Raw genomic sequence first — 24,461 nt, 5'->3', positions numbered from 1 at the left:
GGTGTGTCTGGGCAGGATAAAGATTGTTTTTTTATTCCAGTGGCAGTGTATGGAACATATGCAAGTTGGAATGATAGCTCATTGTTTTAGTGTAAGGTTAACTTTGCAGGCCGTTTCCTGATAGCTGAACAGGCCACATCTGGGGTCAATTCCTAAGGGTTGTGTTCATGAAAGAGACTCTACGTCGTGAGTCGTTGCACCACCTGTGGCAAGGCACTCACTCTAGCTTACCTGTGAGAGTGTTTTGCATTTGCATCTGGGCCAGAAACTTTTTATTACTATTTTCTGATGGCTCACTGATTGCCGATTGCTTCGGCGACAACACTATTCTTGTTCTTCGTTCACAAGCCTCAAATCGTGAGAAGGAACCACTTGTATTCTGCACTTCAACCTATGAAGGAGGTTAAAGGTTAATCTGTTGCAATGATGCACATCCAATTTTACACCTTTTCCACAACTCGAATCTACTTCTCCATTAGACCCATCACTGTGGAGTACAGCGGATCTGTAAATTTCAGTTGATTTTCCACTTTCATTTCATGACGCAACACTGATGCTCATCACCTGACAAACTACAGTATTTCTTTTTCGATACAAGGATCTAAGCTCATGGAGGAACTAAATGACAAATAACAGTAGTTTTACAAACTAATGAAGGACAACTATTGGGGACTAACATACAGATCGGAAAGGAGGGATAAAAGAAAAAGCACTGAAGTGACAAGATTAGACAACGGACACAGGGCGACAATTCCACAATCAGGAGAATAATGAATTGCAGGTGGACAATCAGTTTAGCTCTAGATTTTGGGAAGGTGAATTCAGGTGAGGGTTTCAAGAAGATCTTGTGTGACCTGGAGTGACTTGTGGACGGCAGAAGTAGGAGAAGGTAGTCGGATCAAAGCCAGATATAAGCTTGTATAAAATGGAGTCCACCAACCGATGTGAGAGTCACAGTCCTTGGGAATCTGATTCCTGCCTTGAGATTCCAGTGGCATTCGCCATAGAATTGGAGATACCCACAATGCTTTGCTGTGACATAATTTTACACAGTGCTGTTGTCCTCTCCAAAGTTTTGGCGAATTGCCATTCTCTGAGGATTACAATTAAAACATGAAATTGACGTTAACCATGAAATAACCGGACAGTTGCATGCAATGCACTCTTTTTTAAATGAAACATTCGCGCGAATTTCATGAACATCCTCACGGAAAGGTGTAACGGTTTTACCTTTGGGCTAAACTTACAAATATCGGACTTGATTTGAGGTTCTTGGAGCGTGCATGCTGTGCTTTTACAATCCCACAGATAATGTTTTTGGGGGGGGGGGGGGGGGGGCGAGATTTTCATTTGAAGATTTTTGCTTTGTACCAGAAACTGCGGCTCAGTGAGAATGAACATGTACATGATGTACATGTACATTTGTACATGATGTTTGATTGAATTTGTTTTCAATGGTCCTTTGCTCACGTTTCCACTTGTGATCGAAGGCTCATAATACTTGAATGATTACCCAAATTAATGTAGACAGGCCGGTTTGTAGACATGTAGACAGAATGTTTTTTGTTTTTGTTGTTAAACATTCGACTACAAGGAGGAAATAACTCTCCGGATATGACGTAACAGGATACCACTCCTCGGACAGGAAGTGCTTGACCGGGTTATATATACTAGCCGATTATTATAAACTAGCCGAAACCCGTGTAACATCCACGGAAGGGAGGATGTGGTGTATGGATAGAGTGTACCATTATGGATGGCATAGGGGATTTGCTTGTCCGAGTAAGAGTTAGGAAGAAAGATCAATTTTCACTTGTGCAAAAATGCTACTCACAATTACATCGCCTGTGCGTCGGCCTGTGATTGAGCCAGAGAGTTGGCCTGTGAGTCAACTTCCTTTCCGATGTCTGCAAGAATTGAAATACTGATTGTGAATGTGTAAAATTAAATGAAAGAAGAACATGCATATCAATAGACGATGCCGATGTTCTGTCCACTCACTTACACTTGCCCACAGGTCAACATTCACAGTTGGACGGTTGACTGTGAGGCGATTCAAAGAAAGAGGGATCAATTCGATCAATTCGAACTGTTCATGGTAAGAGTTTCATTCTTACCTCGTTGGAAATACCAAACGAGTAGAGATACTGTTGTTGAAGGTATGGATGCTCGTTATTCAGTGATTTATTACCCTTGCCAGAGGAGAGGGTATTGCATTTGAGTCCGTTTGTGACTTGGCCAATTTTTTTTTTTTTTTTGCAAGTACAGTATATTGATCACTCAGGTTTGTGTGTTTGTCTGTCTGCTCACTTATACTTGCCTACAGGTCACAATTTTAAACCGATCTTCACGAAACTTCATCAAATGGTAAAGTTCCTGGTCTGACAAAATCCTATATATTTTTGGGGTCAAAAGGTGAAAAGGTCAACATAGGCCAAAGGTCAACCACTTTTTTTTCAAATTTGTAAAATCCTCAATTTTCATCCGATTGGCTTGAAATTTGAATAGGATATACGTATCGGCTAATTGAATTCAACCACAAACTATTTTTGAGATCAGCATAGGCCAAAAGGTCAACATAGGCCAAAGGTCAACAACCATTTCAAATTTCTAAAATCCTCAATTTCCATCCGAATGACTTGAAATTTGAATAGGATTTACACATCGGCAAACTGAATTCTACCACAAACTATTTTTGAGATCAGCGTCGGCCAAAAGGTCAACATAGGCCAAAGGTCAACCACTTTTTTTTGAATTTGTAAAATCCTCAATTTTCATCCAATTGACTTGAAATTTGAATAGGACTTTCATAGCAGCTAACTGAATTTAACCACCAACTATTTTTGAGACCAGCCAAAAGGTCAACATAGGCCAAAGGTCAACCACTTTTTTTTGAATTTCTAAAATCCTCAATTTTCATCCAACTGACTTGAAATTTGAATAGGACTTTCATAGCAGCTAACTGAATTTAACCACCAACTATTTTTGAGACCAGCCAAAAGGTCAACATAGGCCAAAGGTCAACAACAATTTCAAATTTCCAAAATCCTCAATTTTCATCCCATTCACTTGAAATTTGAATGGAATTTACATATCTGTGAACTGAATTCAACCAACAACTATTTTTGAGGTCAACATAGGTCACAAGGTCAACATAAGCCAAAGTCAACCACTTTTTTCAAATTTCTAAAATCCTCCATTTTCATCCGATTGACTTGAAATTTGAATAGGATTGTCATGTCAGCGAACTGAATTCAACCACCAACTATTTTTAAGATCAACATCGGTAATAAGGTCAACATAGGTCAACCACTTTTTTCAAATTCCTAAAATCCTCAATTTTCATCCAATTGCCTTTAAATGTGAAAAGGATGTTCAGATCAGCTTACTGAAACCAACCACCAACTATGTTTGAGGTGAACATAGGCCAAAAGGTCAACATAGGCCGAATTTCTAAAATTGTCAATTTTCATCCGATTAGCTTAAACTTTGGAGACGATTTGCATATCAGGTCACTGAATTCAACCACAAATTATTTTTGAGGTCAAAAGGATGCTCCACTGAGTGCCATGCTACTTTGTTCTGTTATGCCAAGTGTCACTCTATGAGTGATTTTTCATTTGTCTGTCCACTCACTTACACTTGCCCACAGGTCACAATTTTAAACCGATCTTCACGAAACTTCACCTAGTGGTAGAGTTCGTGGTCCGACAAAATCCTATATATTTTTGAGGTCAAAAGATCAACATAGGCCAAAGGTCAACATCAATTTCAAATTTCTAAAATCCTCAATTTTCATCCGATTGACTTGAAATCTAAATAGGATTTGCATATCAGCTTACTGAAACCAACCACCAACCATTTTTGAGATCAACATAGGCCAAAAGGTCAACATAGGCCGAATTTATAAAATTGTCAATTTTCATCCAATTATCTTAAACTTCGAAGACGATTTGCTTATCAGGTCACTGAATTCTACCACAAATTATTTTTGAGGTCAAAAGGATGCTCTACTGAGTGCCATTCTACTTTGTTCTGTTTTGCCAAGTGTCGCTCTATGAGTGAATTTTCATATGTCTGTCTGTCTGTTTGTCTGCACAGAATAAATATCATTTTCTCTGCAACCGTTGGTCTGATCGACAGGAAATTTTCACCATAGATGCAACTCCACATGTATAATTTATTTAATGATAATTATGACATCATAGGTCACGTGGTTCGGCCACCATCTCCGAAAAAAAAACGAAAAATGTTGCACCCGACTCAAGACCGAACTCTTATCTGTCTCCCTCTTCCAAATCCTGATGGCGTCTGGTCAAATCTGTTTCTGGTGTTTGTTCCCCCTCCATCCCCTCCCTTACCTCAAACGGCTACACAGCTGACTCCGCAAATGAAAAAGCTGAATACCTCACCTCTGTGTTTGCCTCTAAATCTTGTGTCCCAAACCCATCCCTCTCTGTACCCACCATACCCAGTCGTACCCAGCTGCTCATGGACTCCGTGTCCTTTCCTCCTGACAAGGTGGAAAAGTTTCTGTCAACCCTCGACTCTGATTCTGCAACTGCACCTGATGGCATCAGCCCACGGGTCCTAAAATTCTGTTCTTGCGCTCTTTAACTCCCTCTCTCTGTTCTCTTCACCCTCTTTTGCTCAAGGTCAACTGCCATCTGCTTGGAAATCAGCCAACATCACCGCTTTGCACAAAAAAGGTGCAAAAACAGATCCTAGCAACTACAGACCAATCAGCCTTCTCCCAATTATCAGTAAAGTCATGGAATCCATCATTGCTTCGGATATGAAATCTTTCCTCTTCTCCAATGGCTTGATCTCTGATCATCAATTTGGTTTCAGACCAGGTCACTCTACTCTGGACATGCTGCTTCTGCTGTCTCAACAATGGATGGAGGTCCTCAATGCCAAACAGGAAATTAGAGCTGTCTCCCTCGACACATCACGTGCCTTCTATACGGTCTGGAACCCCGCTCTGCTCACCAAACTCTCCTCCTTTGGTATCCATGGAAATCTCCACGCATGGCTGGCGGACTTCCTCTCTAGTCGTAGTCAACGTGTGGCCCTGAATGGGTTTCTCTCATCTCCTCCCTCTTCCTGTTCAGGCTGGAGTTCCCCAAGGCAGTGTTCTGGGCCCTGTGCTTTTTCTGGTCTTCATCAATGATCTCTCTGACTCTCTTGAAAATCCTCTCTATCTCTTTGCTGATGACTCCACTCTCTGCCGCTCCATTCCTCATCCCTCAGATCGGCAGTCTGCAGCCTCCTCACTCTCTGCAGACCTGGACAAAATCAGACTGGGCAAACAAGTGGAACATGTCTTTCAATCCTGACAAATCTCACACTCTTACGATGTCTCTCTGAAAAGACCGACTGGACAACCCTCCCATCTACTTTCTGAATAATCCTCTCCAAGAAGTTCTGTCACTCAAGCTTTTGGGTCTCACTATCTGTCATGATCTTTCCTGGGAAAACCACATTTCCAAGCTGGCCTCCAAAGCCAGTCGCCGACTGGGCATCCTCCGTCGTGCGAAGTCCTTCCTTGGCACACCTGAGCTCCTCACCACATACAAGGCTTTCATCCGCAGCTCAATGGAGTACTGCTCTCCCCTCTGGGCTGGTGCTCCTGCCTCACACCTAGCTCGTCTTCACGCTGTTGAATCCAAAGCATTCAGAATCATTGGAATCTCCCGTGATGACGCTATCTCCGAGGGCCTTTCACTTAATCACCGCAGGCAGGTTGGTGGTCTTTCCGTCTTCTGCCGACTCCTCTCCGGCCTTGCTCCCCCAGCTCTCTCTGGGCTCTGTCCCCCAAATATTCCTGCAGGTCACCCAAGATCTGCCTGCAACCCTCTTATGGTTAAACTGCCAAAATCAAGACTCTCTGCTCACCTTCACTCCTTCATTCCTCTTTTCTCCCGCCTCTGGAACAAACTCCCTCACTCTCTTCAATCCCACTCCTCCCTCCAGGTCTTTAAAACGGCTGTTCACCACCATCTCTTATCTTCCCCAATCCAAAAGCTTGATCTTTTCTACCCCCGCTAATTTCACCCCAAATCCTCTTTTTTGAGGTGACTTTTGACCTCTTTCCTGGAAGTCCTTGGTGTCCTTGCGTTTTATACCTATCCTGCCTCCCCCCAGGCCCTCTCCCTCCAAAAACATCTCCCGATGTCCCTGCTCTCAAATATTGTGTTTGTGTGCTTCCTACCCTTCTCTCCCCATCTTGTCTTCCGCTCCTTCTTTTTGTATATTTTGTTTGATTGGTTGATTTGTTTGTGAAGTAAATGTTAGCTCTTTCACGAGCCTCTATTCAGTATACGAAAAAATCAAAAAATCCTGCATAGTCTCACCTTTTCTGTCCACCCTGCATAGTCTCACCTTTTCTGTCCAGCCTGCATAGTCTCACCTTTTCTGTCCATCCTGCATAGTCTCACCTTTTCTGTCCATCCAGTATCGTCTGACCCTTTCTGTCCATCCTGCATAGTCTCACCTTTTCTATCCATCCTGCATAGTCCCACCTTTTCGGTCCATCCTTTAGAGTCTGACCATTTCTGTCCATCCTGTATAGTCTCACCATTTCTGTCCATCCTGCATAGTCTGACCCTTTCTATCCGTCCTGTATAGTCTGACCCTCTCTGTCCATCCTGTATAGCATGACGGATTCGTCACTTCCGTTGTGGTGGTTTTCATCCACTGTAAACATTTCTGATTCCCTATACTATTATTGCTTTCAAAAGGTTAATTTTATTGTTTATGAACTGTTTTCAAAAGATGAAAAAGTTAGTGTTAAAAGAAATCGGAAACCGGACCGGGAACCGGACGACGACGAAGAGGAAGAAGATTAAAGAAGGCGGAGCGAGTGGAGTCGGACAAGAAGCATAGTTGCTTTGCGGTCCAGAGCGAACGTTGGCGAACAAGCGTCACGAGTGAACTTTGGGTTTCCCAGGAAAGGGATTCTTGTGACAGAGTGGTTATCGCTGTGACAGATTAGCCTGCGTGTCAGGTTTTGCGATTGATTCAGGAGAGAATCATCGTCGGGCCGTTACGTCTCGAGTACAGGCCATCGGCCATTTTGACTTGCGCGCTTTGCACATCGAGCAAGGTTTCTTGGCTTCGCTTCAGCCTTTGCGCGTCGCGCAAGGTTTTTCTTTGCTTGACTTCAGCCGTTTTCCCCACATTCAGACGTATCTGGTGTGTGTGTGTGCAACACGGATTTTGAAGGTAAATCGGAGGTTCGCCGACGGTGAGCCTTGGAACGTCCATACCCGAGGGTGTGATTTCCCAGTCGCCTGGAGGGCGCCTTTGGATTTCCCAGTCGCCTGGAGGGCGCCTTTGCACAGCTTTGGCAGCCAGACTGTACCTGCCAACCCAACGGGATTCTGGTCTCGATTGGACATTGATCTGACGATCGCTGGAGCAAATCGGCTCTGGCTTGAAGCCGGGGATTAGAGATATTGGGGATGTTCTTGTTTCACTCACTTGGAGCACAGTGAGTTATATATTATAAAACTGACTAGCGGGGTCACCCGTGGGAATCCCACGGGTGACCCCGCAAGTTTGCATTGACGTTCGTCGATGGACTCGTTCGCCCGTCTCATTCGTTTTCTTGCTGCATCCTGTTCAAGTCTGCGTTCTTCATCGATCGTCTCATTCATTTTGGAAATAGAAGTTTCCACGCAGCGCATGAATTGTCACGATCCTCAAAAGGAATTTGTCTCGTAATCATCAAATGATAAATGGCAAGTAAATTATATTGTGGAAAATTAAAGATTTCAAATAAACCTATTTAAAGTGTATTCGCACATAACTAATTTTAAAAAACGAAGAAATATCTCTCGGTAATTTCCTGAAACATATTTTACTTCCGGCTAATAATGTTGAATTAAATAAAAACGAAGAAATATATGTCGGCATCATTGTTGACGTTTTTGTGACGACTGTCATCAAACGAAAAAGTAATATATCTTAACGGAAAAGCAAAAGCGAATTTTTAATATATATCGACACGTTGCCGTCGGTGTCATGTTGGGCGGTGTATGATACACCATGACGCGATTTTTAAAAATATATCTGCATTTTCCCGCGTGTGTGGAATGTTCTCAATTATTGCTGACACCGACTCTAAAACCATCGATAAAAATGAAATCATATGGTGAGTTAGATTGGAGATAAAGGCGTGAGAGAGACTCAATGGCCTTGAAGTTACAGGCATTTGAGAATTCATTTCGTTCTATAAACAGCAACTTTCATCAGATTTTCTTCTCGTTTTTTTTCAACCGAGTCTAAAACTATGTTAGCGACTGTGAAAAATGAAATGATATATCGAATTTAAAATAGATATCGACACATTGCCGTCGGTGTCATGTTGGGCGGTGTATGATACACCATGACGCGATTTTAAAAAATATATCTCTGCATTTTCCCGCGTGTGTGGAATGTTTGTGGAAAATTAAAGATTTCAAATAAACCTATTTAAAGTGTATGCGCACATAACTAATAAAAAAAACGAAGAAATATCTCTCGGTAATTTCCTGAAACATATTTTACTTCCGGCTAATATGTTGAATGAAATAAAAACGAAGAAATATATGTCGGCATCATTGTTGACGTTTTTGTGACGACTATCATCAAACGAAATAGTAATATATCATAACGGAAAAGCAAAAGCGAATTTTTAATATATATCGACACATTGCCGGCGGTGTCATGTTGGGCGGTGTATGATACACCATGACGCGATTTTAAAAAATATATCTCTGCATTTTCCCGCGTGTGTGGATTGTTCTCAATTATTGCTGACACCGAGTCTAAAAGTAAAACCATCGATAAAAATGAAATCATATGGTGAGTTAGATTGGAGATAAAGGCGTGAGAGAGACTCAATGGCCTTGAAGTTACAGGCCTTTGAGAATTCATTTCGTTCTATAAACGGCAACTTTCATCGGATTTTCTTCCCGTTTTTTTTCAACCGAGTCTAAAACTATGTTAGCGACTGTGAAAAATGAAATGATTTATCGAATTTGATTTGAAATAAAACTGGGGGAGAGCAAGACACCACGGGCCTACAAAACAGGACTCAAAGCTATGCGAGTTAATAAAATGGTGGATATTTGTTTATAGCCACTCCCAGAATGGGTGGAGCTATGGGTGGAGCTACTCTGCAAACCGAGTAAGCCACACCCCGGACAGACACCCAACAGATAGACAGACAGACAGACAGAATCATCTACGGCTATTATAATATAGATATTTATATACATACATATATATACATATATATATATATATATATATATACATATATATACATATACATATACATATATATACATATACATATACATATATATACATATATATACATATATATATATATATACATATACATATATATACATATACATATATATATATATATATATACATATACATATATATACATATACATATATATATATATATATACATATATATATATATATACATATACATATATATACATATACATATACATATATATATACATATACATATATATATATATACATATACATACATATACATATATATACATATACATATATATACATATACATATACATACATATATATATATATATATATATATATATATATATATATATATATATATATATATATTGTTGGGGTTTTGAGAACCCTGCACTTAGTAAATTGTTGTAAACATACCCTTTGTAAATAATTATCTGTGTAAATACCTCCATTTCTTGTTAAGGTCAAAGGTCGTCCCCTAGTTAGTCCACATCGCCACATGTAGGCCACCATCGGACTCTCTATAGTTATTTCAGTAATATGTGTTTCAGGTAAGGCTGCGTTTCCAATAGTTGAATCTACGTTGCATTAATGAAATAAGAATAGGCCCCAAGCTCTTCAACACCAGTACGAATGGTTTTCTATCCTCAATGGCAGTAAGGGTTCTTTTACCATCAAGCCAGAACTCCATTACGCACGAGGCCAAGGACAGGAAAAAGGGGGCGGAACGCCGAGGAAGAGGCATGGCCCTGTCATCAACCCATGAGGGGCGTGGCCGGTAAGCCCTAACCAGCCAACCAGGGCTGCGGTGAGCTCCAATATGAGCGTAGCCCGAGGAACCGCGGCTTGATTCGGCGACGCCCGATAAAGGCAAGGGGAGGGACTGCTTATGTAGATGACCGAGGGGGGAGGGAGAGAGGAGCACCGAGCAGCTTTTTGAGCACGAGCATCGTTGGGGTGCAAGAGTCGGTGCGCTCGGGTCGCCAAGACAGCGGCAACATAAACCGCGCTGCCTGCCGGGTTTTCGCCGCTGAAACCGTATACGTGGGGCTGCCGCCGGCTGCTCGCAGTCTCTCCGGAGCGTGGATTTGAAGCGGACCTCCTCGCTGTGCTTTTCCTCCGAACCTTCTTCCAGCCATTCCTGCCTGCAATTCCTTTTGTCGTGTAAGTCTGGTGTCTGTCCTGTTTGTTGTCTGGGGTTTAATACAAGACTGTTTAAGGCTGCCCTGTGTATCTTCTTCTTCTTCGTCCTGTATATTACTTTCGTTTCTCTTCCTATGGTTTGTTGTACATAATTAATAAATACCTGTTATTTCTTACCCCTTTTGGTTTCATTCTTCCCCGATCGCTTTAGTCTTTTCCTGATTGAATACCTGTGGCACGATTTGGCCAACGCTCGGAATCGGGTTTAGTCAATTGATAACGGCTCGAACCGCGGATTGCTAAACCGCTCGGCAAATACCATCTTGTCCGTGGTTCGAGCGGTACTTGTCTCCCTGTTTTGCGGAGGGATTGGTGAAGGTATTCGGGATAACACCTTGACCAATAACGCTGATCAATCCCACCCCGCAAAGGAGCGTTGCAAGTACCAGGACCGGTCGGACGGCCAGCTTAACAGGACAAGGGGATTAACCCCCCCCCCCCCTTGCTAACGGGAGTGCCATCCCCCGGATCCGTAACAATATATATATATATATAATATAATTATATATATATATATATATATATATATATAAAATATAATTATATATATAATATAATTATATATATAATATAATTATATATATAATATAATTATATATATAATATAATTATATATATAATATAATTTTATATATAATATCTATATATATATATATATCTATATATATATCTATATATATATATATATATATATATATATATATATATATATATATATATATATATATATATATATATCTATCTATCTATCTATCTATCTATATATATATATATATATAGGTACAAATACAACTTTGTGTGTGTGTGGGGGGGGGGGGGGGGGGGGAACATAGCCTATATGGTTGCAGCCTCACGCAAGAGTGTGAGGGTTGGGGGGGATGTGGGGGGGTGTATTTGTTGCCGTTTTGGTTTGGTGAGTGACACATTCCATTTGCACCTGTTTTTGGAAATGGAAGTTTCTTGCAAGGTCACTGAGGGATACCTTTCCTGGTTTGTTGTGTTCATGCTTGTATACAAATTGTATTCGGTAGTTTGTCCAACTTTTCACGTACTCTAATAATCCTACAGTCGTCGCTCTGTGCACTCGATTAAGTTCCATCAGACCCCCACCTGCTTCTTTCCTCGACAGGTACATTCTTGGGATGCACTGACTTTTGTTGAACATTTTGTGGATAATGAGGAGTTTCCTTGTTTTGATATCTAGTTTATTGTTATCCGCTCGTGGCCAGTTTATTATTTCGCATCTCTGTATTGGAACACTGGTCCTGCTAGTTGGTTTATGGCTTTGATTTTGTTTCTTGGGGTGAGATATGTGTTCATCATCAGCCTCGTTCCATGCAGGTATTCTTTGGTAATTGGTTTGCTCATTTTTTATGACAAATTTGGTGGCTCTCTTTTATTCTAAGGTATTTGTAAGATGCTTCATTGTCTAGCTCCTGTATTGTTGTATTTCAGCCGATTTTTATGTTGCCCGTTTTTGTTGGTCTACCTTGCACGAATATGTGCAGTTGGCACACTTATATAGGCCAAATTCCATTTGGATCTCATCGGAGAACTGTTTCCCCAATTTCAGTTATTCTGCCAATTTTTCATCGTACGGTGCAAAGAGTTTTAAAATCATCCATATACAGTAGATGCGTTACCTTTCTTGCTTCTTTGGATGTTCTTTTATTGGATGTTAGGGTATATCCCTATCCTTGCTCATTAATTAGGTTACTTTGTGGATCCAGGGCCAGGCAAAACAGGAGGAGAAAGGCCATCTCGATGGAAGATCCCGCGTCGTATATTTACTCCTGGTATTTCAATCTTTCCTTCTGAGTGCTGCAGGATGAGCGTGGTATTCCATAGATCCATGGCTTTCTCAATCAGCTTGAATATTTGGAGATTTGTCTTATACATTTGCATGTACTTTATTATCCATGAATGTGGGACACTGTCAAAAGCTTTTTTATCGTCTATCAATGCTGTGGACAATTTGGCTCTTCTTGTTTTGCAATTTTCGAGTATGGTCTTGTTTAGTAATAGGTGGTGTATTGTACCATAACATCCTCTCTTGCATCCCTTCTGTTCTGCCTCTAGGCCTCTGTTGTGTTAGGTGGTGGGTAGTACATTGTTTTTGTGATGATTCCTGTTAAAAAGTGAATGTTGTTGGTAGACAGGTTATTGGTTGTTATTTGTGGAATAGTTAGGTCTCGTCAGATTTTGGGATGAGGAAGGTGTTACCTTCTGTGAGCCATTCATCCATTTCCTGATCCTCTTGGAAAAGTAATTGAATGCCTGAGCGTAGTAAAAGTGGAGAGCATTAAATAGCTTTAATAAGAAGTTTGGGATCCCATTTGGTCCAGAGTTTTTGCAGTTTGCCATCTTTGCAAGTTGTTGTCTTATCTTTTCTGCATCAATTATTACTGGGAGAAATTATTTTAGATGTTGCTTCTTCTCTTCTAGGTTTTGGATCCATTGTGCTTACAATCTTTGTGTATGTCTGTGTGTGTGTCTGTGTGTGTGTGTGTCTGTGTGTGTGTTTGTGTGTGTGTGCGTGTGTGTCTGTGCGTCAGTCGTTGGATTTTATCTCCATATGCGGGTTTCAGAAGGTGGAACAGAGTCATCTATGCATGTGTGTATGTATATGTGTGTGTGTGTGGGTGTGTGTGTGTGTGTGTGTGTGTGTGTGTGTGTGTGTGTGTGTGTGTGTGTGTGTGTGTGTGTGTGTGTGTGTGTGTGTGTGTGTGTGTGTGTGTGTGTGTGTGTCGTTGGTTGTTTTCTCCATATATGGGTTTCAGAAGGTGGAACAGAGTCCTCCCAGGTATCAAAGTATCTCCCTCTGTTTCAGTAAATGATCCTGATTCATGGACCAGTTTGTGAAGTTGTCTTGTAGTCAAAGTTTTGTTCTGAGGGCTTTGTGTGTATATGTGTGTATGTATATGTGTATATATGTATGTATGTATGTATGTATGTGTGTGTGTGTATGTGTGTGTGTCTGTGTGTGTGTGTCTGTGTGTGCGTGTCTGTGTGTGTGTCTGTGTGTGTGTGTGTGTCTGTGTGTGTCTGTGTGTGTGTCTGTGTGTGTGTCTGTGTGTGTGTCTGTGTGTGTGTCTGTGTGTGTGTCTGTGTGTGTGTCTGTGTGTGTGTCTGTGTGTGTGTCTGTGTGTGTGTCTGTGTGTGTGTCTGTGTGTGTGTCTGTGTGTGTGTCTGTGTGTGTGTCTGTGTGTGTGTCTGTGTGTGTGTCTGTGTGTGTGTCTGTGTGTGTGTCTGTGTGTGTGTCTGTGTGTGTGTCTGTGTGTGTGTCTGTGTGTCAGTCGTTGGATTTTATCTCCATATGCGGGTTTCAGAAGGCGGAACAGAGTCCTCCCAGGTATCAAAGTATCTCCCTCTGTTTCAGTAAATGATCCTGATTCATGGACCAGTTTGTGAAGTTGTCTTGTAGTCAAAGTTTTGTTCTGAGGGCTTTGTGTGTATATGTGTGTATGTATATATGTATGTATGTATGTATGTATGTATGTATGTGTGTGTGTGTGTGTGTAATTGTGCATGTATATGTGTGTGTGTGTGTAAATGTATGTGTCGATGTGTTTTTTTTAATGCTTTTGTGTGTATGTATATGTATGTATGTGTATGTATATATATATATATATATATATATATATATATATATATATATATATATATATATGTGTGTGTGTATATGTATATGTGTATGTATGTGTGTAGCTATATGCATATGTACATGTATATGTGTGTGTAAATGTATGTATATGTATAAACGTGTATGTATATCTATATGTATATTGTATATGTGTGTGTACATGTGTGTATGTATGTATATTGTATATGTGTCTGTATGCATATGTCTGTATGTTTGTGTCGATGTATATATGTATGTATATGTACGTGTAGATGTGTACATGTGTACATATATGTATATATATGTATATATATGTGTATGTATACATATGTGTATAGGTATATATATATATATATATATATATATATATATATATATATATATATATATATATATATATATATATATATATATATATATATATATATATGTGTGTGTGTATGTATGGATGTGTAATGTGTATGTATGTGTATATATTATATGTGTATATATGTGTATGTATGTGTACATATGTGTATAGGCCTATATATATATATGTATATGTGTGTGTATGTGTACATATGTGTATAGGCCTATATATATATATATATGTGTGTGTATGTGTACATATGTGTATAGGCCTATATATATATATGTGTGTATGTATGTGTACATATGTGTATAGGCCTATATATATATATGTATGTATGTATGTGTACATATGTGTATAGGCCTATATATATTGTTGTAGGTGACGGGTCGCGCCTCCCGGCACGGCCGTCCCACGGGTGCAACGCCGGCTGGTTCGACACAGATCTCGGGTTACGCGCCTCTATCGCGATACCAAATTACACCTGTGCCTTGCCAGTTGGGGAGACACCCGTCGCTACAGGTTGGGTTTGTCAGAGACCGAGCGAAGTCTGCCGCAACCTGTAGCCAGCTTGGTTTTAATTACAAATCGAGCGGATTGCTCTTCAATGCGACACAGATGAATGCAGTGCGGCAACTTCCATACGAATCAACCAGATTTAATGGGGGAACATTAGGGTACACAAAACAAGCAAGGCGTTCATGATAACATTATAATTCAACTATGAGTAATAACCCGCTCTTATCTAGGGAGCTATAATTAAGGGTTTCGCGGGGTGACCCTAACGAGATAAACCTTAGGCCTGGACAACATTCATACAAGACAGGGGGGTACTTGGTGGTGTTGATGGACGAGAGGTGAAGATGTGAAAAGGGCGAATGCAGCTCGTAACAAGCCGATGTCGCCGGATTCGAAGGCCCCGCTTGGGCCTGCAGTCTGCCAAATGGCGGCCCGCCCTCTTATCGGCCACGCATCAAGCGTCGCGAAATAGCGGCCACCCGCTCTCCTTATCGGCCACGCGATCAGCACGATTTTCCGTTTCTCCCGCTCAACCACGCGCGGAGAGAGCTCTCCGGCGGGAACCCGCCGCGAAGGCCTGTCCACACGCCATCCGCGCATGCGTCTTTTTCCACCTCCTCCCTCGCCCGTGCTCAGCGACTACCTCGAAGCACCGCTTCCGGTTTTTGACGGCGCTTGTCGTTTTTGCCCGCTCAATCGCGCTTTCTCACGTCAATCCATTGCCTCGATCATGGCATTGCAACCGAGGCCGGTCTTAATGGAACTTGCACCTTGTTTGATTGTCAAGATGTAATTAAAAGGGAACCGTCTCTTGTACACCACCAATGCACCACACAAAACAGCCTGCTACACCTTCCGACACAAAACTACCATCCCAGTACAGACGATCTATGGTAAACATACATCTAAGAGGGGACCTGAACTAATTCTATATTTAATAAACCACTAAGGGCCATTTCCGCAACACTACCCCCACCTTTCTCCCGAGGCTCTCCCGAGCCTCCACTAGGGGCAGCCCGCGGGAATGGCCCTGTCTAACGTACAGCACAAATCTCCCATTTACTCTAACCCACAACATTGCAAGCACTTAACTCCAAGAAGCAAAGTATCAGTAAGATTGGCATGTCCCTATCCTAGTGTGTCGGATCACTAATCTAACAAACACATCCACACTCTATGCACAATACTTAACATTCTAATTATGCATTTGCGCAGGAGGGCATTCAATGTTACTTTCAACACCAATATTCACATCGGAGCAAGACATTCAGAGTTTCAAAGCTTCTTGACGTGCTCACTCCTTCACGCCTCCTCCCGGCAGTGTTGTGTCTTCACCCCAGAGGGGTTTCCTTACTTCGTGGCCTTATTGGCCTCTCACCAGGTGAGTTCAGTCGGCCCAGTGGCCTAATCTCACAAAGAGTCCTTCGGCCCACTGAGCCCACAAGACGGCATGAATCTTCGGCTGCAACAGCCCGCAAAAGCACTTTGGCCTCCATGGCCCACAAAAATGCTTCGGCCCACATGGCACACAACCGAGCAGCAGCAGGCAACAAGCCCTGCCTTGGACAGCAGGTGGCACAGTTCTACCGATGGTAAGCAAATGCAGTCTGGAGGCATTCTTGAGGGTGCAAGTGGGGGTGATGACCTCAGCCCAGGCAAAATGAAGAGTACCCTTAACCTTCCTTGCCTGACTTATCTTGGTACGACTTGTTTTAGTATGGTCTTCTTAAAAAAGTCCTTTCACTTTTTAGCTGACAGGATGGTGTGCTTCTTAATCAATTGTTATCTGTGTGCTCATGACACACTGGTGGCTTCTCTGGCACTTGGAGAGGGCGACCGAACCTGGCCCTTGTTCACAACTTTCCCATCAACACGACTCGTACCAGGTGTCACACATGAATGGTGCGGAGGAGAGTTCATCGAACCTAACCTTTTACTTAAAGCTCTAACCAATGGCACAAACCCTGCCATTGCCACAATGATCCTAATGACCCATTTTTCCCAACCTGGCACACTGTTCCATTCTTTTAAACCTGGGCAAGGCCCTTATTTGTCTCTTTTTCTTCACTTGGTGGTGCCAGGCATAACTCATTGGCTGGGGAGTGTGACTACAACTAGGCCTCTTTGCCTGCTTCCAATAGGTGGTGAGGGACACCTAGCGACCTCGGGGTTCACCTGAGCGCGCCTCTGGCGCTCCTAAATAAGGGGTGGCTCTCTAGCCCCCACACTGTGCTCTCCAAGCACTCTAACCGGGTGGCTCTCTAGCCCCCGCACTGTGCTCTCTTAGCACTCTAAACCCTACTGTCTGGTGTCCCCTCCCGACTCACCAACTTCCAATACCATGTCACACTCCCAGCCAGTACCACCATACCTTGGCTGCACCTACCCCTAGCAGTCCGCCTGCACAATGGAACAGCAGCCAGAATCCACGTCAAATCCACTAAGTCCCCCTAACCTACACTCACTTGGTTAGGAGACTCCTACCAACAGGGTACATTGTTCGCACTCACTCTCCTCATTCACACAATCACGCCATTCATCCCAAACACCTTCGTCATTCATTCCACAGTGCCACACACCCAGTCCACAACACCATCCAACACCTTCCACTTTTTGCAGGGGTGTTTAACGCCCTGTCTGTCATGTCCCCACTATTTCTCTCACTTTTTTTTTTTTTTTTTTTTTAAATAGTCACGCACATCCACTTGTGCCACTCTTGTCTCTTCTGTCAGTCTCTCAATTTGCAATCTCTCTCGATATTATTTTCAGTCAAGAATTCCCTTTTTTTTTTTTTTTTCTTTCCAATCTGGCCTGCTTCTGTGGCTCATTGGAAAAGGAGTGAGGGAAGGAATCCCTCATTACCCCTTACATGGCCCCGCCGCCTTTCCGCCACGGCTCATAAGGGTCACGTCTCAATTGGGGTCGTGGTCCACCCCCTCCTTTTCTCCAGGGTTCGCGGAAGTCAGGTAGACCCCACTTGGGGGAGCGGCCTCCCCCTCTTCTCTTTAATTCCCTGAAGACAGGTAAATCCCATTTAGCTAGCCGAACCCCTCGTGTCCTCAGAGAGGTCCGATGACCAAGGGACACCTGGCGGTGTCGTTGCTGGGCCCCTCTTGTTCGAAAATGGGTCCAGGGAGTATGTGACGCATGCCAACGCCGCCTGCTACGCATCTGCGCTCTACCTCGAAGTTCCTGTGAAGCTGAGGGAGAAATTACAATCCCCTTTCTAAAGCCTGCTCCTGGTGGAATTTCTATTTCCCCTTGCACCTCGAACCTATTTCCTACGTCACCACTCATTCCATGCTCCGCACTCACACACGTTTCGGCCTTGACAGCACACCCCGGTGCTGTAAACTGGACTATGGGCTCACAGCATTCATCCACAGGCATTCCATCCACACATTCAGGTGTCACGCATACGTGCACCCCATCGGACAGAGTCTCTTGATTAACATCAAATCCAATTGCGAACTTAAGCTCATCATCCGCACCATGTATGCAGATGCCCACGTACCTGCTTCGTTCCAAAGTCACATCGGTCCGGTCGCTCATCATTGGTTCGCCACACTCCTCTGGGGCTGTCAGCTTCACTTGCTGGACCTGCTCAAAATGTGTTTCATGAGTCAACAACCCCATATACTCCCTCCATGTCTCCATCACCAGGGTTTGCTCCAATTGTTGTTTCATTCGACGAGTGATGCCAATCAAGTCCTGCACCACTAACATTCCTCCCTGTGATGACGTCACACATCCCACATTATTGTGCTGCCCTACTTCCTGGCTCCATTTTCTTTCCCAGTTGAGTCGTTCTTCCTCTCTGAGCCTTTTTAGTTGTTCGTTACCTTTCCGGAGTCTTTCCATCTCTGCGGACTCCACCCTTGCTTTCTCCTTTAATTGGTCAATTTCCGATTCATATTCCTCTTGTTTCTTATGCCACCGTCCCTCTTGTGCTTCATTCTCCAACCTCGTCGTTTCTCTCAATTGATTGATTTCCTTTTCCTGCTTCATTCGTTGTTCTTTCATTATACGTTCATCCATCTCATTCTTTGACCTTGCTTTGGCTTCTGCCTGTTCGATCTGCACAGTGTAGTTCCTTTTTAGTTGATCAATTTCAAATTCATATTCTTTTTGTTTCGTATCCCATCGTCTCTTTTGTTCTTCATTCTCCAATCTCGTCGTTTCTCTCAATTGATTGATTTCCTTCTCCTGCTTCATTCGTTGTTCTTTCATTACCCTTTCATCCATGTCATTCTTTAACCTGGCTTTGGCTTCCATCTGTTCAATCTGCACAGTGTGGTTCCTTAACGTTTCCTTCTCCGTCCTCTCTCTTTCCTCACTTAACATCCTCAGCTTGTTTTGTAATTCCCTTTCTTTGTTTTGGTGTTTCTGTAACTCCATCTCATTTTTTAGTCTTGCTTTACCTTCTATCTGCTCAATCTGCCCAGTGTGTTTCCTTAACATTTCACTCTCCATCCTCTCTTTTTCCTCACTTATCTCCTCTACTCTTTCGCATGCTTCCTCTCTCCTTTTGTCCATCCTCTTCCCGTATTCCTTGCTACTTTCCATTTGACGTGCCAGTTCATTTCCTCTGTACTCTGATTCCCGAAACTGGCTTGATTTCTCAGACAATTCTTCCTTCAGTTGTTCCAATTCCAAATCGTGTTCCTCTCTTTCCTTTTCCAAGTTCTCCCGATCCCGGGAGTTTCTGCTTTGTTCTTTCTCTATTCTCTTGTTCAGTTTGCTCTTCTCTTGTTCCATGTATTCCTCCCCTCTTTTTATCTTCTGTTCTAGGCTTTCCCTTGTCTGATCACCGGATCTTACCTTTTCCTTCAGTTGTTCCAACTCATGGGTACTCCCCTCTACTTTCCTCTTTTCTCCCTGTAGTACCTGGACTTTTTCCACCAATTGATTCCCTATGCCTTCCAATTCGAGAATCCGTGCTCGTTCCCATCTGGAATCTGTGTTGTCTCGCAATGCGCCGGCCAAGGCCATTTCCGTCCAGTGAATTCGTTCCTGTGCATCGACCAATTGTTGTGACTCCCTTTGCTCCTCATTTTCCTGAACCTCACTTGCCTGCTGTAGTGCCTCATGCAATTTCGTGTGTAACTCCCCAATATAATCCTCCTTACACTCCACCTGCTCCCAGGCATCCCCCAATCGTGCATGAAGCTCGTTAATGTACGCATTGTCGTCCTGCTTATTTTGCCATGACGCATGCTGTGACCACGTGGTTTGGATCGGTGGGTGGGAGCGTTTTCTTCGTGATGTGCGGCTCGTTGCACTCTTAATACCGATTCTCTCCCACCTCGTGTCACGCTGCTGAGCCGCGCAGCCATTTTGCGACTCCATCTTCCTTTATAAATTACGAAGTTTGACACCCAATCCACTCAAAATAAAAATGAAACCAAATTTGGAATTTGCGAGCGACGTGTTTTTTTTTTTTTTTTTCTTTACGCGCCTCTCACAATCGATGTTCGGGGTGCGAAATGCACCCCAGGTCCAAATCCTGACTCCTGACACCAGTGTTGTAGGTGACGGGTCGCGCCTCCCGGCACGGCCGTCCCACGGGTGCAACGCCGGCTGGTTCGACACAGATCTCGGGTTACGCGCCTCTATCGCGATACCAAATTACACCTGTGCCTTGCCAGTTGGGGAGACACCCGTCGCTACAGGTTGGGTTTGTCAGAGACCGAGCGAAGTCTGCCGCAACCTGTAGCCAGCTTGGTTTTAATTACAAATCGAGCGGATTGCTCTTCAATGCGACACAGATGAATGCAGTGCGGCAACTTCCATACGAATCAACCAGATTTAATGGGGGAACATTAGGGTACACAAAACAAGCAAGGCGTTCATGATAACATTATAATTCAACTATGAGTAATAACCCGCTCTTATCTAGGGAGCTATAATTAAGGGTTTCGCGGGGTGACCCTAACGAGATAAACCTTAGGCCTGGACAACATTCATACAAGACAGGGGGGTACTTGGTGGTGTTGATGGACGAGAGGTGAAGATGTGAAAAGGGCGAATGCAGCTCGTAACAAGCCGATGTCGCCGGATTCGAAGGCCCCGCTTGGGCCTGCAGTCTGCCAAATGGCGGCCCGCCCTCTTATCGGCCACGCATCAAGCGTCGCGAAATGGCGGCCACCCGCTCTCCTTATCGGCCACGCGATCAGCACGATTTTCCGTTTCTCCCGCTCAACCACGCGCGGAGAGAGCTCTCCGGCGGGAACCCGCCGCGAAGGCCTGTCCACACGCCATCCGCGCATGCGTCTTTTTCCACCTCCTCCCTCGCCCGTGCTCAGCGACTACCTCGAAGCACCGCTTCCGGTTTTTGACGGCGCTTGTCGTTTTTGCCCGCTCAATCGCGCTTTCTCACGTCAATCCATTGCCTCGATCATGGCATTGCAACCGAGGCCGGTCTTAATGGAACTTGCACCTTGTTTGATTGTCAAGATGTAATTAAAAGGGAACCGTCTCTTGTACACCACCAATGCACCACACAAAACAGCCTGCTACACCTTCCGACACAAAACTACCATCCCAGTACAGACGATCTATGGTAAACATACATCTAAGAGGGGACCTGAACTAATTCTATATTTAATAAACCACTAAGGGCCATTTCCGCAACAATATATATATGTATGTGTGTGTATGTGTACATATGTGTATAGGCCTATATATATATATATGTGTGTATGTATGTGTACATATGTGTATAGGCCTATATATATATATGTGTGTGTATGTGTACATATGTGTATAGGCCTATATATATATATATGTGTGTGTATGTGTACATATGTGTATAGGCCTATATATATATATATATGTGTGTGTATGTGTACATATGTGTATAGGCCTATATATATATGTGTGTATGTATGTGTACATATGTGTATAGGCCTATATATATATATGTGTGTGTATGTGTACATATGTGTATAGGCCTATATATATATATATGTGTGTATGTATGTGTACATATGTGTATAGGCCTATATATATATATATGTGTGTGTGTGTATGTGTACATATGTGTATAGGCCTATATATATATATATGTGTGTGTATGTGTACATATGTGTATAGGCCTATATATATGTGTGTGTATGTATGTGTACATATGTGTATAGGCCTATATATATATATGTGTGTGTATGTGTACATATGTGTATAGGCCTATATATATATATATATGTGTGTGTATGTGTACATATGTGTATAGGCCTATATATATATATATATGTGTGTGTATGTGTACATATGTGTATAGGCCTATATATATATATGTGTGTATGTATGTGTACATATGTGTATAGGCCTATATATATATATGTGTGTGTATGTGTACATATGTGTATAGGCCTATATATATATATATATATATATATGTGTGTGTATGTGTACATATGTGTATAGGCCTATATATATATATGTGTGTATGTATGTGTACATATGTGTATAGGCCTATATATATATATGTGTGTGTATGTGTACATATGTGTATAGGCCTATATATATATATATGTGTGTATGTATGTGTACATATGTGTATAGGCCTATATATATATATGTGTGTATGTATGTGTACATATGTGTATAGGCCTATATATATATGTGTGTGTATGTGTACATATGTGTATAGGCCTATATATATATGTGTGTGTATGTATGTATGTGTAATGTGTATGTATGTGTATAACAGTATTCTGCTGGCGTCGTCCTAAAAATAGTATCGTTGGAAAGCTAATAGTAATATATTTATTTGGAACAAACAACGTGTCCGTTTAATCATAACGTTCGATGTCCGTTTTAAAATCCCCCCTTTAATATGTGAATGGAGTTTATGTACCTCAGGTAATAATACATTTTGACTTGCATTCATTTCTGATGTACAAGGGGTGGTGTGACCCGAAAAGGAAGCCAATCATTTGTTGCATGAAGTTGTAAACTACAAAACAATGGAGCCCGAGGATAGTTAAAATATACAATCTTGGGAAGCCACAAAACTCGCAAACACAGATCCAAAAACGTTACACAAATCAACGAAACTTCAATTATAAAATGTCCGTGCGAGTTTAACCGAAACAGTTCGGCGTCAGGACACCAGGCCCACAAGTCACAGCAGGAAAACATATGTTCATGAGGGGAAAGATTTTGACTTTGACGCGTAAGTTCGACACGCAAAACAAATTACAAATGATACATTGTGAGGGGAGTGGGTAACAACAAAACAAAACACGTACTCGTAGTGTAGTCGAGAAGCTCCGCAATGAAGTGTGATTTGTGGACGCGAGTGGGTGAGGTCCAAGCTGAGGAGAGGACGAATCACCGCCTCGTCGGACGTTTACAAACCGAGGAGATCCACGATTTCGCTAAAACAGATTCGAGATCCGCAATGTCGCGCGAGGAAAACTGACCAGAGGACAAATCACCACCTCGTCGAACGTTTACAAACAGAGAAGATCCACGATTTTGATAAAACAGATTCGACATACCCAATGAAGAGCGAGGAAAACTGACGAGAGGACGAATCACCGCCTCGTCGCACGTTTACAAACAGAGCAGATCCACGATTTTGATAAAACAGATTCGACATACCCAATGAAGAGCGAGGAAAACTGACGAGAGGACGAATCACCGCCTCGTCGAACGTTTACAAACAGAGCAGATCCACGATTTTGATAAAACAGATTCGACATGAACCTCGAATGGGAAAACAATATAATCTTTTCTTACAACAATAATACGAGTTCCCTCACAAGAAAATTTGATACAGGAAGCCATATTATCCGGGGCCCATCAAGGCCTGCGAATTTGTGACAAAGATATTATTATCAATTTATGGTTGGTATTAAAGCGCGGCGTTACGCGCGCTGCTTGTGAGCAAGGAGGAAGCGGACAAGCGGTAACATATAAACGTCTTTATTGTAAGACTACACTGTAACACTGAAATGCTCCGGGCTGGTCGCCCGGTGTATATCATGAGGCCACGCCTACACCCCGGGCGTGGCCACCGCCCACTTGGTGCGTGGAATGATGTCACCACGCCAGTGGGCTTTTGTGTCCGCCACACGCGCCCCCCCAGAATTCCCGCGCACCTGGAGGGCCAGTTTGCGGGGCAGACGAATGACCCGGCCGAAGCGCCCCCTGGCGATCGGCGGCGTCCGGGGTGCAGGGATGCCAGGTGGGATGCCCCTGGCTGCCCCTGGGATGGGTGCAGGACAGGGGGGCGGCGTGGCGGCGGAGCTGGGCGGTGCCGGGGGTCCGCCCGCAGGAGGGCGGCCCCGACGTGGGGGTCGGGCCACTGGCGGTGGATGGTCCACATCGAGGTGGGCCGGCTTGAGGCGGTCTACCGAAACGCGGTCAGGAGTACCGCCGATGTCCAGGGTGAAGTGCTTCGCCCCGGTCTCCAGCACGCGGAAAGGCCCGTCGTACGGGGGCCGCAGTGGTGTCCGATGGGCA

The 24,461-nt window shown here is 43.1% G+C and overlaps 1 protein-coding gene across 6 annotated transcripts in view; it reads right to left on the bottom strand.

Annotated features, from left to right (window-relative positions):
• The window catches only part of LOC137431812 (uncharacterized), a 164,084-nt gene extending 140,611 nt beyond the window's left edge, over positions 1–23,473 (bottom strand). For 4 of the 6 annotated variants that reach the window (XM_078782523.1, XM_068123534.2, XM_068123537.2 and 1 more), the window contains exon 1: positions 23,243–23,465. The gene's annotated coding sequence lies outside the window, so the exon portion shown is untranslated. Of the gene's footprint in view, positions 1–23,242 lie in introns of all 6 variants that reach the window. The other 2 variants (XM_078782521.1, XM_078782522.1) reach the window with 2 other exon arrangements.
• Positions 23,474–24,461: the final 988 nt, after the last annotated feature.

This window comes from Myxine glutinosa, chromosome 7 (assembly GCF_964187855.1).
Source record: "Myxine glutinosa chromosome 7, kmMyxGlut1.1, whole genome shotgun sequence".
Taxonomy (NCBI): domain Eukaryota; kingdom Metazoa; phylum Chordata; class Myxini; order Myxiniformes; family Myxinidae; genus Myxine; species Myxine glutinosa.
Note: the sequence above shows the minus strand (reverse complement) of the source record. Positions and strands in the feature narration are given on the sequence as shown.